Genomic DNA, 14599 nt, shown 5'->3' with positions numbered 1-14599 from the left:
CAATTAAACGTAGGTTTTTCTTCCTCAGGCTGTCGTTTATTTCCCTTAATCTATCTTCATGGTCTTTTTTAAATTGTTTGTCTCTTTTTTCCTCAGTTTCCCTCTTTGCCATCAACTTGTCTTCTATGTCACTCACTCGTTCTTCCACCTCGTTCACCCTCGTCGTTAGGACTTCTAGTTTGGATTGCATCTCATTCAATTGATTTTTAATTTCTGCCTGATTAGCTCTAAATTCTGCAGTCATGAAGTCTCTTGAGTCCTTTATACTTTTTTCTAGAGCCACCAGTAGCTGTATAATAGTGCTTCTGAATTGGCTTTCTGACATTGAATTGTAATCCAGATTTTGTAACTCTGTGGGAGAGAGGACTGTTTCTGATTCTTTCTTTTGAGGTGAGGTTTTCCTTCTAGTCATTTTGCTCAGTGCAGAGTGGCCAAAAACAAGTTGTATTGGGAAAAGGAGAAAAAGAGAGCAGAGAAAGAAGGAAAGAAAAGAGAAAGAGAAAAAACAAAAGGAAGAAAAAAAAGGAAGAAAAAGAGAAAGAAAAAGAAAGGGAAAAAAAAACGGTGGGGGAAGGAAACAAATCAAAAAGCAAAACAAAACGAAACGAAACAAAACAAAACAAAACAAAACAAAACAAAACAAAACAAAAAACCACGGGGGAGTATCTTCTGATTCTGTGTACTTTAAGTCCCTTGGCTTCTCCTGGAAGTTGTCCGTCTAGCTGGTGTTCTGGGGGAGGGGCCTGTTGTGCTGATTTTCAGGTGTTAGCAGTTGGGGGAGCTGCTGTGCCCCTGCCTGGTGCAGGGCTCAGTGGGGGTTGTTTACCCCGTGAGGCCGCAGGAGGAACAGCCCCAGTGGCGGGGCAGCTCTGGAAACCTGGATTCAGCTCCGGCAGGAACTCCGTCTGCAGGGCCTGGAGGCTCCGGGGCGGGGCCGCTGATGTGCTCAGCTGGGGCAGGAGCGTCCTCGCTGTCCTGGGCCCTCCCGGCCTCTGCCTGTCCCGGGGGAGGCGGGATCCTGGGCTGTGTCCCGGCGCCCTGTGCTCCGGGGCCTGCGCTGGTGGATTCGCGCTCCCGCCCCGCAGCCCCCTCCGCGGAGCCGCCGCCCGAGCCCCCCGAGCTGCTCCTGGAACCGCGCAGCCCCCTCCGCGGAGCCTCTTCCTCTGCCCGAGCCCCTCCGAGCTGCTCCTGCCCCGCAGCCCCCTCCGCGAAGCCTCTTCCTCTGCCCGAGCCCGGCCGAGCTGCTCCCGCCCCGCAGCCCCCTCCGCGGAGCCGCCGCCCGAGCCCCCCGAGCTGCTCCGGGTCCCGCCGTGCGCGCTGCAGCCCTTAGGGAGCTCGGCGCACTCTCCTGGGCGCGCAGTTGCTGTTACTGTCCCGGGGAGCCCGAGGGCACCCCCGCCCTCCTGGGTCCTGCTCCAATTCCCCACGAGCCCCTTTCCTCCCGGGAAGGTCGGTGCAGCTCCTGCTCCTCCGGAACGGGGCTCTCCTGTCCTGGGGACACTCGCCCCGGCCTCAGCCCGGCTCCTCGCGGGGCCCCTCCCCCTTGGAGGCCTTTTGTGTCTTTATTTCTTTTTCCCCGTCTTCCTACCTTGATAGAAGCGCGAACTCTTCTCACTGTAGCATTCCAGCTGGTCTCTCTTTAATTCTCAGGCCGAATTCATAGATTTTCAGGAAAATTTTAAGGTTTTCTAGGTAATTTGGTGGGGACAGGTAATTTGGGGACCCTGCTCTTCCTCCATCTTGCCCCTCCCTCTCTAAAAAATATAATTTTAAAACATAACATTTAGAATTTGTAGCTTCAATGTACAAGGAAATGCAGCAAATTTCAACTCTATCTCACCCAAATGAATAAACCTGGTCACTAAGATGTGGAATTAAAAAGTAGTCTGTTCATATCGGAGCAAGATTCAGCAGATTGGATTGAGCTCTGTAGGTTTGGCTCTTTTTTAGAGGTAGTGGGGGATGGAGAGTTAACGAAGAGTAAAAATGACAAAGGTAGTCAATATAAAAGGGTAAGTGTCCTCAGACCAGGGCTAAATGTGTGTAACTCTAGGCAGGACTTGGTCCTTACAAGATGTATTGGAATGAGATCGGGGAAAGAAAATCAATAGCCTAGTGTCTTAGTTTGTGTTCCTTCAGTTGGAAACTCTGAGACAAGGATTACATTGAAATCATTTATTTGGTAGCTTTTCAAAAATATTGGGAGGGAGATTTCAGGAAGCACCACACCCTCATTCTGAGAGGTGTAGGTGGATGAGGAAGGAAGGACCACCCCCAGACTGAAGGGGGTGACATGCTTTCCATGACATGCCTTCCATGACAGGCAAAACGGAGATGGGCAAGTCACAGAGAGACTATACTCAGTTACACAGAGTCAGCAAGAAACAGGGGGGCCAGAGAGCGGGCATACACTACAAAAGCTCACTACAGACACATTGGCTACTAGGCTTGGGAGAATAACATGAATTTCTAACACCCAAGGTGGTCTGAATTCATCCAAACACTGCTGCCAAGACAGAGCCAAAGTTTAGGCCTTGAAAATTTTATCTACAAGTGAGGGAAAATAGGGGCAGCTAAAGACAAGCATCATTACCATAGGTTAAAAGAGATTTAGATATATAAATATTGTATGTATCTGTATATTGTATGCATATGTATTTCGGTTAGTGTCAGAAAAATATTCAATAAGGGAAGCCTGGGTGGCTCAGTGGTTAAGTGTCTGCCTTTGGCTCAGGGCGTGATGCTGGGGTACTGGAATCAAGTCCCACATCAGGCAGAGAGCCTGCTTCTCCCTCTGCCTGTATCTCTGTCTCTCTCTGTCTCTCATGAATAAATAAATAAAATATTAAAAAAAACTATTCAATAAAAGTTTAACATGTATCTCTAGCTAAATATTTGGGTATAGGAAGAAATATTTTCTTCCTTAACACGATAAAACAAACTTATTTTATTTTATTTTAAGATTTTATTTGTTTATTTGATAGAGAGAGAGCACAAACAGGGGGGAGTAGCAGGCAGAGGGAGAGGGAGAAGCAGGCTCTCTGGATCAGGAAGCCTGATGCAGGGCCCGATCCCAGGACCCTGGGATCATGACCTGAGCTGAAGGCAGATGCTTAACTGACCGAGCCTCCCAGGTGCCCCAAAACAAACTTCTTTGAAGATTAATATTAAATTCAATCCAAAACCCTAGTCATTGTCTTTAAAATTGGGACAAAATTAGGACAGTACCTACTGGCACAAGTATTCTTTGAAATTTAGATGATACTGAAGGTATAAACAGAAATATTGGGAATAAATATTGAAAAAAGAAAATAGTATGGTTTGCTTATACAAAATCAATAAATGACCAAAACGCAATTTGGATTTTTTAAAACATGACTTTAAAGAAAGTGATACAAAGAAAATCTCAGTAGTCAATGTCTCCTCAAGATTTGTGCCTCACTTCAAGAATTCTTCCTCTCTTGAAATCTTCAAATTTCTCTTTTAGTTCTCTTCAATATCTAATTTCTACTTCTCATTTGTTTTCCTTGACCTACCTTCTCTATAAATCTTAAATACTGGGCTCCTTTGGTGTTTTTTTTTTTTTTTCCAAAATATTCTGAAACATCATTGGTAAGCAACATATTCTTGACTATAATCATATTTTTTAAAACAAGGAAACTGGGAGAGGTCTACCAGCCTATAATACACATCACCAGTGAAAACCACTTGGTAAAACCATGAGATAGAACTACACACCCCCTGAAGTGTCTAAAACTAAGACAACTGACTAAACCAAGGGTTGCCAAGTATGTGAAGGAACCGGAACTCTCATGTGCTCGTTCTGAGAATGTAAACTTTTACAGAACTTTTGAAAACGGTTTGACAATTTCTTTTAACATTAAACACCTATCTATGACAGGACTCAGCCAGTTTGGGGAGTCTGTCCAAGGAAAATGAAAGCATGTGTCCACCCAAAAAACTTACACACCATCTTCTTAGTGAAGTATGGTGGACACATAATGTTACATTAACTTCAGGTGTGTCCACAAATGTTTATAGCATCTTGAATTGTAGAGGAGCAAGAACAGGAAGAGGAGGAGACCAGAAGAGTCAAGGGGATAACTTTCTACATAAAGCTTCTTGTTTTTAGCTCTAAGCCGGTTAAAATGACGGAGAGCTATATTCTGGTTCCAGGAACTGAGGAGTAGAGATGGATCTTACCCAGGGTGGGGGCCCTAACAGGTGCGGTGAATAAAACTACGCACGTGATCCCTGCAGTGACACTGTGCCCTAAGTGTGCCTTTGTGCTCCTGAATGGGTTTAGCTTTGGAGATATGTTGTAAACAAGGATGCTCGTTTTTTTGAGGGGGGTGATGTCAGTGAGGCTGCCTGGAAGAATGGAAGAATAGACTCTCTGAGGAAAAAACATCAATCTCAAATTAAATCTTCCTTGAAGCTGCCCAGAGTAACTTATTCTGTCTTCTCAAGGGTGAGATGACTGATAGCCAAGTTGCAAGTACACGGATTCTTAAATAAATCTGCTCATGTGGTTCAAATTTATGCTGTTCCATGTTTTCTGATTCACACAGACGCAAGCCTATTGCTGATGCTTTTATGGATCAGTCCACCAAAAACCTCTCTCTGCCTATTTGTTTTCCTCTGTACATTTGTATAGCATATGAAATTATTTATCCTCCACAAGTGCCCAGAATGTGCAACACAGAATGTGCAACAGGGCACTACTGAAATGTAAAAAAAAAAAGTGACAAATAGGAGACCAACGCAAAACAAAATGGGGCTGTGATTCATCGACACAGACAATAAATATGTTCCTTATCATCTAAACAGGAGACACTTTAAAGCAAGTGAGTCTATGCCAATATAAACAGATGACTAGATAAGTGAATAAATAAGGGAGAAAAGACAAATCTCCTCTGCGAAAGAATTCCGAGTAATTTATGGAGATACTTCACCCTTGGCTGAGATGGGGTCGTAAATCATCATTCCAGAGGTATGGGCTGCCACAGTGACTTCCTTCCAGAAAAAGGAGGTAGGGACATAATTTTACAGTGGAGAAACCTAATCCACACTTCCCCAGGTGATTAAGGTCAAATGTACGATGGTAAATTATGTTGATAGTAAATGCCCTTATTATGATGTGATCATAATGGCATTTTTGTCTCTATTGTCTTCTACCCTCAACCTATAATCCGAGTCTAATTGTGAGATAAACATCAGATAAATTCCAATACCAGGGCATGCTGCAAAATAATTGAGTATATGCCTCAAAATAGTCAAGATTATCAAAATCAAGGAAAGTCTGATACATGGTCACAGCCATGGAGACCCTAAAAAGACAGGACAATTAAATGTAATGTGGGTTCTTGAGTGAGATCTTGAAACAGAAAAAAAGACACTAGGTAAAACTAAGGCTATTGGAATAAAATATGGACTTTAGTTAACAATAATGTATCACAATTGATTCCTTAGTCTCACAAATGTACCTTACTATTAATATGTTAATACCAGGGGAAGCTGGGTGTGGAGTATATGAGAACTCTCTGCACTATCCTCTCAATTTTTCTGTAAGTCTAAAACTGTTCTGAAAATATAATTTATTATGAAAAAGTACAAGGACATGATCATCTAGGCAAAGGATGAAAAGAATTCACAACCAAATTTCACTGAAGGGTCAGAAAGCCTTCAGGAAATTATTTTCTTAGCCAGTATCCATAATCTTTCACAAATATGCATCATTTCACCTTAACCATCCACAATTTCTATAGAATTTTATTGGTGTTCAATAGCTAACCAGTAGTTTTGCTTTCTTTAAATTTAAATTGTATTTTTATTGCCCAAGCTAATATAATCACACAATTCAAAATATAAAAAGTATGCACAGCAAAAAGTCTACCTCCCAGACTCAGCAAACTAGTTGTTATCACTTTCTTGTGTATCCTGCCAGAGAAATTTTATGTGTCTTCCAAGAAAATGTGTCTATTTTTTCGTTCTTTCATCGTTAGAGAAATACTTATAGATCCTGTATGCTGCTCTGTGCTTTGTTTTTTCTATTGAGCAGTAGATCTTAGAGACTTCTTTCATGTAACTTGCTAATGATTATGTTCAAACAAGAGATGAAATTAGAACTGTAGTTGGCAAACCAGGATGAATGGCACACTGGAATGGAGGAATATTCTTGCTGAGGGGAGACTAAAGTTGATGGTATACATTCTAGAAGCTAGGGTAAGTAAAAATAACTATTATTTATTATTATCACTACCATTATTATTGCCTTATAAGTGTCCATAAGAAAAATATATACTTTAGTAATGAGCTAATATGCAAATAGAATTTTTATCCTCTTGTGAAAAATAAGAAGAAACCAACCCCCGAGTAGAAGGCCCACTTCCAACCAGAAGGCATCCTAAAAATAACTCAGTAGGCAGAGATTCTCCTAAAAGTTAATATTTCCTTTCATCATTATATTCCTCTGCTCCAGGACAATAAACACTCTCAAGATGCCACTTTTATTTATGATTCACGAGAGTAGACATGTTTGTCCATATTGTTCACTGCCTGTCCCCAGAGCCTAGAATACTATATAGTTAACTGCCTAGAATATATTTACTGACTGAATGAATAAATGAATGAACAAAATAAATTAATACAGAGATTAATACAAATCAAGAAGGGAGAATCAGAGTAGAGCAAGAGCCCTAAGAAAGACCACAAAATGGGATGCCTGGGTGGCTTAGTCAGCTTAGCATCTGCCTTCAGCTCAAGTCATGATCCCAGGGTTCTGGGATAGAGCCCCACCTGGGGCTCCCTGCTCAGTGGGGAATCCGTTTCTCCCTCTTCCTTGGCCCCTTCCCCTGCTTGTGCTCTCTCTTTGTCAAATAAATAAACAAAATCCTTAAAAACAAAACAAAACAAAACAACAAAAGTAGTATTGTGCAATGAATGAGCTAAGTGCCAAGACTATCAACTTGCTGGTTCATTTGGAGTAAATTGCTTAATCTTGATGAACCTCAGATTTTCATCTCTAAAACAATATTAAAATATGCGCCTCTGTAAAAAGTATGTGCCATGTTGGGTCATTGTAAAGATGAAATATGCATACAGACAAACATACAATACATATGTACACATACATATAAATATGTACTCAGGTGTATCAATATATCTATTGTATACACAAATAGAGAAATTATCATGTTGTTTATTCTTTACAATAGTGGTTATGACTATAACTAAAATACATTACTCTGATAATGCGGAGGACTAAAGGATGACCTCAGTGATGCCATGGATACCAGGGAACAGGCAGCTTTGAGAAAGAAGTCAGTAAAAATAGGAAATCTAATACAGCAAAATCAAACCCAAACATAACTATATAGGGAAATGAATAAATTTACCTATTTCCAGAAAAGAAACAATCAAACAAAAAACAGGTTCAGATTGTTAAAAACAAACAAACAAATAAAAATCCAGAAAACAAAACAAAACAAAAAACAAAAAAACTGTATCCTCGATTTGGCTAACAGGGAATGACTGAGCAAAACTGCATTGCATGGAAAGGAACAGACAATGATACAGAGCAGACTATTAAGCGAAAAACACGCATGAACTCAGCTATTAATATCAGACTACACTGGATTCAAAGCAAGTGCAAAGGGAAAGGCACTTTGTAATTATAAAGAATATAATTCACAGTGGAGAAGATAACTCTCACAAATCTTTATATTTTAATATCACACATTAAGCTAAAGTGACAGGAATAGTGGAACTGTCACCATAATGAGAGATTTTCCCTCACTCACCCAGCTCCATAGCAGATCAAGAAGACCAGAAATAATGGATACAACTAACTGAATTTTATAATGAAAAAGATTTGGTTTACATTAGTATGTGTCAAACTCTGTAAGATGAAAATAAGTGTCTGTAGAACATTTATTTTAAAATGTATTTTATGTCATATGAAATATATGACTTGCAATAATCCCCCCAAAATAGAAATCATGCTACATTCTTTAACCTTAATACAAAAAGTTAGAAGTACTATTTCTATAAACTAAACCAAAACATGTCAAATACTTCAATATTTTTAAAACTCACTTTCTCAAAGAGGAAATCAAAATTAAAATAGGAGGGGCAGCCCGGGTGGCTCAGCGGTTTAGCGCAGCCTTCTGCCCAGGGCCTGATCCTGGAGACCTGGGATCAAGTCCCACGTCAGGCTCCCTGCATGGAGCCTGCTTCTCCCTCTGTCTGGGTCTCTGCCTCTCTCTCTCTCTCTCTCTCTCTCTCTCTCTCTGTCTCTCATGAATAAATAAATAGGATCTTAAAAAAATGTTTAAAAAATTAAAATAGGAGAATATTCTTAAAGTAGCAATAACAAAAATATAAAAACAATAGGATAATAAAGCTTAACTCACAGACAAATGTACACCTTAAACACTTTGACTTCTAGTCAAGGAAAAATGAGAATGAAATAATCACGCATGCAGGGGCACTTGATGGGTAGCACTGGGTGTTATTCTATATGTTGGCAAATTGAACACCCATAAAAAGTAAATTTATTAAAAAAAAATTATGCATGCAGGGGCATGTGCCTGGTGGCTCAGTCAGTTAAGCGGTAAGCATCTGATTTTGGCTCAGGTCCTGATATCAGAGTCCTGGGATCAATCCCAGAGACATCAGGCTCCCTGCTCAGCATGGGTTCTGCTTCTCCCTCTCCCTCTCCTTCTGCCCCTACTCCCACCTCTCATGCTCTCTCTCTCTCTCAAATAAATAAGTAATATTAGCAATGACTTTCATTTTGAAATAATTGTTTCCCTTTTTAAAACAATGCTTTAGCTTTTGAAACATCTTGAATGATACTCTTACATGTCATTTTATCTCATTTGGAATTTCTCAGTATCCTACGTAAAAATGCAAATCCCATGAATATTTTTTCTTTAGTGTAACTAGTTAGTGAATAACAAGAAGAAAAAGAAGAAAAGAAAAGAAAAAAAAAGGAAAACTGTCTTTGACCATGTTATTTTTTTAAGATTATTTATTTATTTATTCATGAGAGACACACACAGAGAGAGAGGCAGAGACACAGACAGAGGGAGAAGCAGGCTCCATGCAGGGAGCCCGATGTGGGACTTCATCCCCAGTCTCCAGTATCACACCCTGGGCTGAAGGCGGCGCCAAACCGCTGCGCCACCCGGGCTGCCCAACCGTGTTAAAGCATAGTGAAATTTGTTGAAAGTATAATCTGTAATTCCCTGGCTCAAAGACTCAAGAACCAGATTTATTTATAAGTGAATGGAATGCCAAGGAAGTCTCAGGGATCTCAGCTGCATGAACAAATTAAGAGTTTCATCAGATTGCATGATCTAAAATAAATATTCTCCAACTATTTTTTTAAGTTTTCCTGTCCTTGTGTTATTGTATTCAAGATGTAATGACATAGATTTTAATCTCATTCCTTAGTTAGAACAGGGCAGAGAAATTGATTTTCAACATACCAAGAATGAATACAATGAGGAGGATATAATTCTCCAAGAGGAAATCAGGACTTTTTATCAAAACAACCAAGACTGTATGTTGGTGGGGCCAACCAGCTTTTACCAAACTCCATGTTCTGGTCCCTCCTTCCTGTCCTCTTCTTGCAGCTTCTCTCCATCCATATTCTGAAAATTCCCAAATCTGTATCTCAACTCAGACTGCTTCCTCAAGCTTCAGGCCTTTATACTCATATGTCTACTATCCATTTCTTCATTGATGAAAATAGGTCATTTTAAATACTACACAACCCAAATTAAATTCATTTCTCATTCCAACACTCCAACCCAGGGTGTTCTTTGGAATGGTCACAGAGATTGGGTGAGTAGTGATTATGAGAAAGAATGGACTCTATTTGAAATTAAATAATTTGGTACAGATTCTAGGAAGGTTTCTAGGAGAGGTGTGCCTGAGATGAGATGAGACTAAAGGACAAACAAGAGGTGACACACTTTAGGTAAAAAAAAAAAAAAAAAAAAAAAAAAATGTATGGGAGGCAAGAGAAGAAGCATTGGGCTGAATGAGGAAGTTTTCTGAACAAATGGTACATGAACAAAATAACTGATATCAAAATAGAACATGAAACAGGGTAGTATGAATAGAACATGGAATGAATGTATGTGTGTGTGTGTGTGTGTGTGTTTAGATAAAAGCAATAAAGCAATGAGGTATAAAGATAAAGATTGATAGAGCATGGAGGATTTTTTATCTTTCTGGGGAACCACTGAAAAGTATTAGAGAAGAAATCCATGTATAAGACTTAATTTTTGAAAAATCTAGAAATAAACTGGTGAAAGATGTAAAGCAAGAATCTCAATTAGAAAATGATTATAATTATCCAGGTGGTTTGATCAGGGAAGTGGCAGTGCTGAGAAACAGGTAGAAAAAAATTTTTTTGAGATTTTATTTATTTTTTATTTATTTATTTATTTATTTATTTGTTTGTTTATTTATTTATTTATTTATTATTTGAGAGAGAGAGAGGGAGACTACATGCAGGGAGAGAGAGAAGCAGACTCTCTGGTAAGCAGGGAGCCCGGCTTGTAGGGGGAAGTCCAAGAGATTGTTCATCCTGACAGGAGGCCGAGTTGCAGGTAATAGATTTGGAAATCATTGACTTGGAGCCATAGAATTAAATCGGTAAAGGGAAGAAATGAATGACTTATGGAGAAACCGGAAACACAGCTTTTAAAGAACAGTCAGAGGTAGAGCCTAGAAAGAAGGTTAGGAAGTATGGCCTGAGGACTGGAAGAAAGATAGCAAGTGTTGTCTATGAATTTAAAAAAAAATCTGAGTTTTTAAAGTAAAAGTAAAAGTAAAGCTTTTAGGGTTGCACTCCACAACAAATGTTTCTTGTTCTTTGAGAAACTAGTTTTAGTGGTATGATAGAGACAGTGTTCATATTGGGATAGATTAAATAGTATATGAAGAAGTGCAAAGAGTCAAGGAAGAGGAATTTTGTTTTTGGTTTGGCTTAGTTTTTATTGAAGTTGGGAAAAAATATGTGTGTTTAAATGCTGATGATAGAGGATAAAGGTTGAAAATGTAACAGGGAAGGGTAACGAGTCTGTGGTTTCTGAGATAGTGGAAGATCCAGAAACATGGATTAGAAGAATAAAATAAGATAGAAAGCATAGCCTTCTGCATTATTCATTGCAAGGAGAGAAAAATGAAAGGATGGATGTGGATTCAGCCACTTCTGTGGAGTTTTTAGAGTTAGAATATTGTGGGTGATTTTTTTCTGTTTCTGCAGGGTTTTCTACAGGAATTGAAATAGGGCAGGAGTTGGAGTCAGGGTTTGATGAAAGTGGGAAACGTCTGAATGTCCAAAATATACCATCATGAGAATAAGATAAATGTGGCTAATAGAAAGTCAAGGACTCCCAATTTTTGAGGCTGGATATCATGAATTTAGAATGACTCTAATGTCTAAAGTTGTGGAATCATTTAAAGTGGTTTGGATTCTGTCAATTAAGAGTCCGACTATTGATTTCAGCTGAGGACATAATCTCAGGGTCATGAGATCAAGCTCCATGCTTTAAATTCTGCTTAAGATTCTCTCTCTCTCTCTCTCTGCTTCCCCTCACCCTCCACCACTACCTCTCTAAATATATATATATATATATATATATATATATATATATATATATATAATATTAAAAATCCTCTTCATGATATACATATATATCATGAAGAGGATTTTTAATTTAAGATTTATTTATTTGAGAGGGAGAGAGAGACCACACAAGCAGAGGGAGAGAGAGAATCCCAAGCAACTCCCCACTAAGTGCAGAGTCAGATTTAGGGCTCAATCTCATGACCCTGAGATCATGATCTGAGCCAAAACCAAGAGGTGGTTCCTCAGCTAACTGAGCCACCCAGGCACCCCATGAAAAGGATTATTTTTTTAAGACTTATTAATTCATGAGACACACAGAAAGAGAGGCAGAGACATAGGCAGAGGGAGAAGCAGACTCCCTGAAGGGGAGTCCAATATGGGACTCAATCCCAGGACCTAGGGATTACCCCCTGAGCCAAAGGCAGACACTCAACCACTGAGCCACCAGGTGCTCCAGGATTATTTAAATTTAAGATTCCCTTATGACAAAATCCAGTCGGAAACAATGACTAAACCAAGGTCTCTGTAGATTAATAATGAGTTAACTTAGAGGGTATGTAGCTGGAATCTCTGAGTCTCAAAAAAACACATGGTTTCCCCCACAGGTGGTGGAACAGTTCTATGGAAGTAACCATTCTGAAGTTGTCCATCTTCAGGAAAAGAGTTGCCTCTACCTGGAGAAGTGTAGATAAATGTTGTACTCAGTGGAAACCCAAGTTTTAGTCAAAATAAAGAGGCAGAAAAAAATGGTCAAGATTTCAAAAATCTAAGGTGAATTGAAGACCCAGGAATGGATTGTCTGGGGTCACAATGAGGGATTTCGGAAAGGAAAAGCTGTGTTAGGAGAGATGAGCAGATGGTGTCAGGATGAGAATGTAGAAGAAGATAGAGAACCAGAGGCACCATTCTCGACAGGTTACCAGGAAGGGCCAGGGATTTCAGAGATGTTGAGTATAGTTGGCCCTAGTTTTTCAAACTGACTAATCCTAGAATTTTCGTAGCATGAGTGCTGGGGTCAGGAGGTGGTCATCAGATCTCTTACGTATGAGCATATGCTTCTCTGCAAAAGAAATGCCCTCATCTCTCTTCTAGACATAGGAGAAAAGCACAGACATGAAAACAGAGGTGTCGGGCAGCCCCGGTGGCGCAGCAGTTCAGCACCCCCTGCAGCTCGGGGTGTGATCCTGGAGACCCGGGATCGAGTCCCACGTCAGGCTCCCTGCATGGAGCCTGCTTCTCCCTCTGCCTGTGTCTCTGCCTCTCTCTCTGTGTCTCTATGAATGGATAAATAAAATCTTTAAAAAAGAAAAGAAAAGAAAACAGAGGTGTTCTGCAGAAGTATTCACAGATCTGAAGTCTGAGACAGTATACTGATGTGAACAGAACCTCAAGACTTCAGCCTCTGGCAGAGAGTGTCCCCAGGATGAGGCCAACAGCCAAAGGTTTCCCAAATAGGTGGTCCTGAACCCTCCAAATTTACCTCCAGCAGTTTGCGAGCATCTCAGATTTATTCCAAGCCCCAGCATTTGGAGACCTCAGGGCAATTGAGCAGAGTAAGGAAGACATGAATGTACTGCTTTCCTTCCTGACTTTGGGCACTTTGGCTACTCTCAGCTTTAGATGCTTATCTGTAAAACAGATTTGCCTTCCTCACTGAGTTGTCATGGGGATTAAAGTTAATAGATCCAAAACACCTAGCACAGGGGTGGAATAAAATCCGTGCTCAATAACTGGTAGCTATTATTATGTTTTTCAGAATAATGTTCTGGCAAGAAGCACAGAGAGCTTTTCAGAGGCTGTGCTCATAGTCTCTAGCCTGAAAGGTGGTGGGGAGAGAAGGATCCAATTTTAGTATAGGTGTCTCACTCTCCTCACTGAATTTTCCTGGTACTGAGCCAGTCTCTTTTCTCTGCCTGCTACCTGCCTTTAAAAACTGCAATCCAGTGGCTTTTTGGACCTCAGCACTGGAAATTCTAATTCGTAATTCCAGGGAGAGACCACACGGTACTACATTTTAAGACCTCATAGGAGAATATGGTGCACAGCCAGGGTTTCAGACCACTGTAAACCGTAGACTGTTCTAGAAGTCATGACAGTCTTCATCAATGTAGTCATTAGATGAAAATGGCATACAGAGAGTACAAGTAATATCTCACAGATTTTACCACTAACTAAGGAGAAACTTGAATAGCCTTTATATTATTTGGCTTAGTTCTTAGCCTTTACTTCTAGCTCAGCATCCAGACTGGGCTGTTTTACTCTTTAGTCACAGGTCATTTCAGATAATGAAGGCTGACTCCCTTTTACTTGTCATTCCCACCCTTCCCCAAACTATTTTATATTCTTACCCCAGTGTCCCTGCTTTTTCTTCTTTGCTTTTTTTTTTTCCCTCCAGAGCTAAAAATAAAAGTTTTTGTTCTTTTTTATTAGACATTAAATCTACACGGTATGAAATTAAAAAAAAAAATCCAAATTGCATTGGTGAAAAGTTGGTTTCCTCCCCTTCTGTCTCCCAGCCATCTAATTCTCCTACTTTCAGACAAGCACTCTGCGAGTTTCTGAAGTATCCATTCAGGAATAACTTTCACATGTATAAACATCTTTCCATATACATACAGTATATTATATTTCAGCTTCGTGTATTTTTCACATGACAATGATATTAGAGAATTTTCTATATCAATATATAGATATGTACATCATGCTTTATAATAGTTTCATATTCTCCAATGTTGAAATAGAACATAATTTTAGCGAGTTTCCTTGTAAAACAAAATACCGTGTTCAAACAGTAAGTTTCAGAAACTGGAGCATTCAGTTTAACTCACCTGTATGGTTACCCATCTACATGGAAGAGATTCAGATAACTAGTTGAACTCAAGGTTCTTCTTATAATAAGAGGGTTTTTATATTCTCAGATTATAAGTTTTAGTTTTATATGAAATGCAG

This window comes from Canis aureus, chromosome 15, assembly GCF_053574225.1.
Source record: "Canis aureus isolate CA01 chromosome 15, VMU_Caureus_v.1.0, whole genome shotgun sequence".
NCBI lineage: Eukaryota > Metazoa > Chordata > Mammalia > Carnivora > Canidae > Canis > Canis aureus.
Note: the sequence above shows the minus strand (reverse complement) of the source record.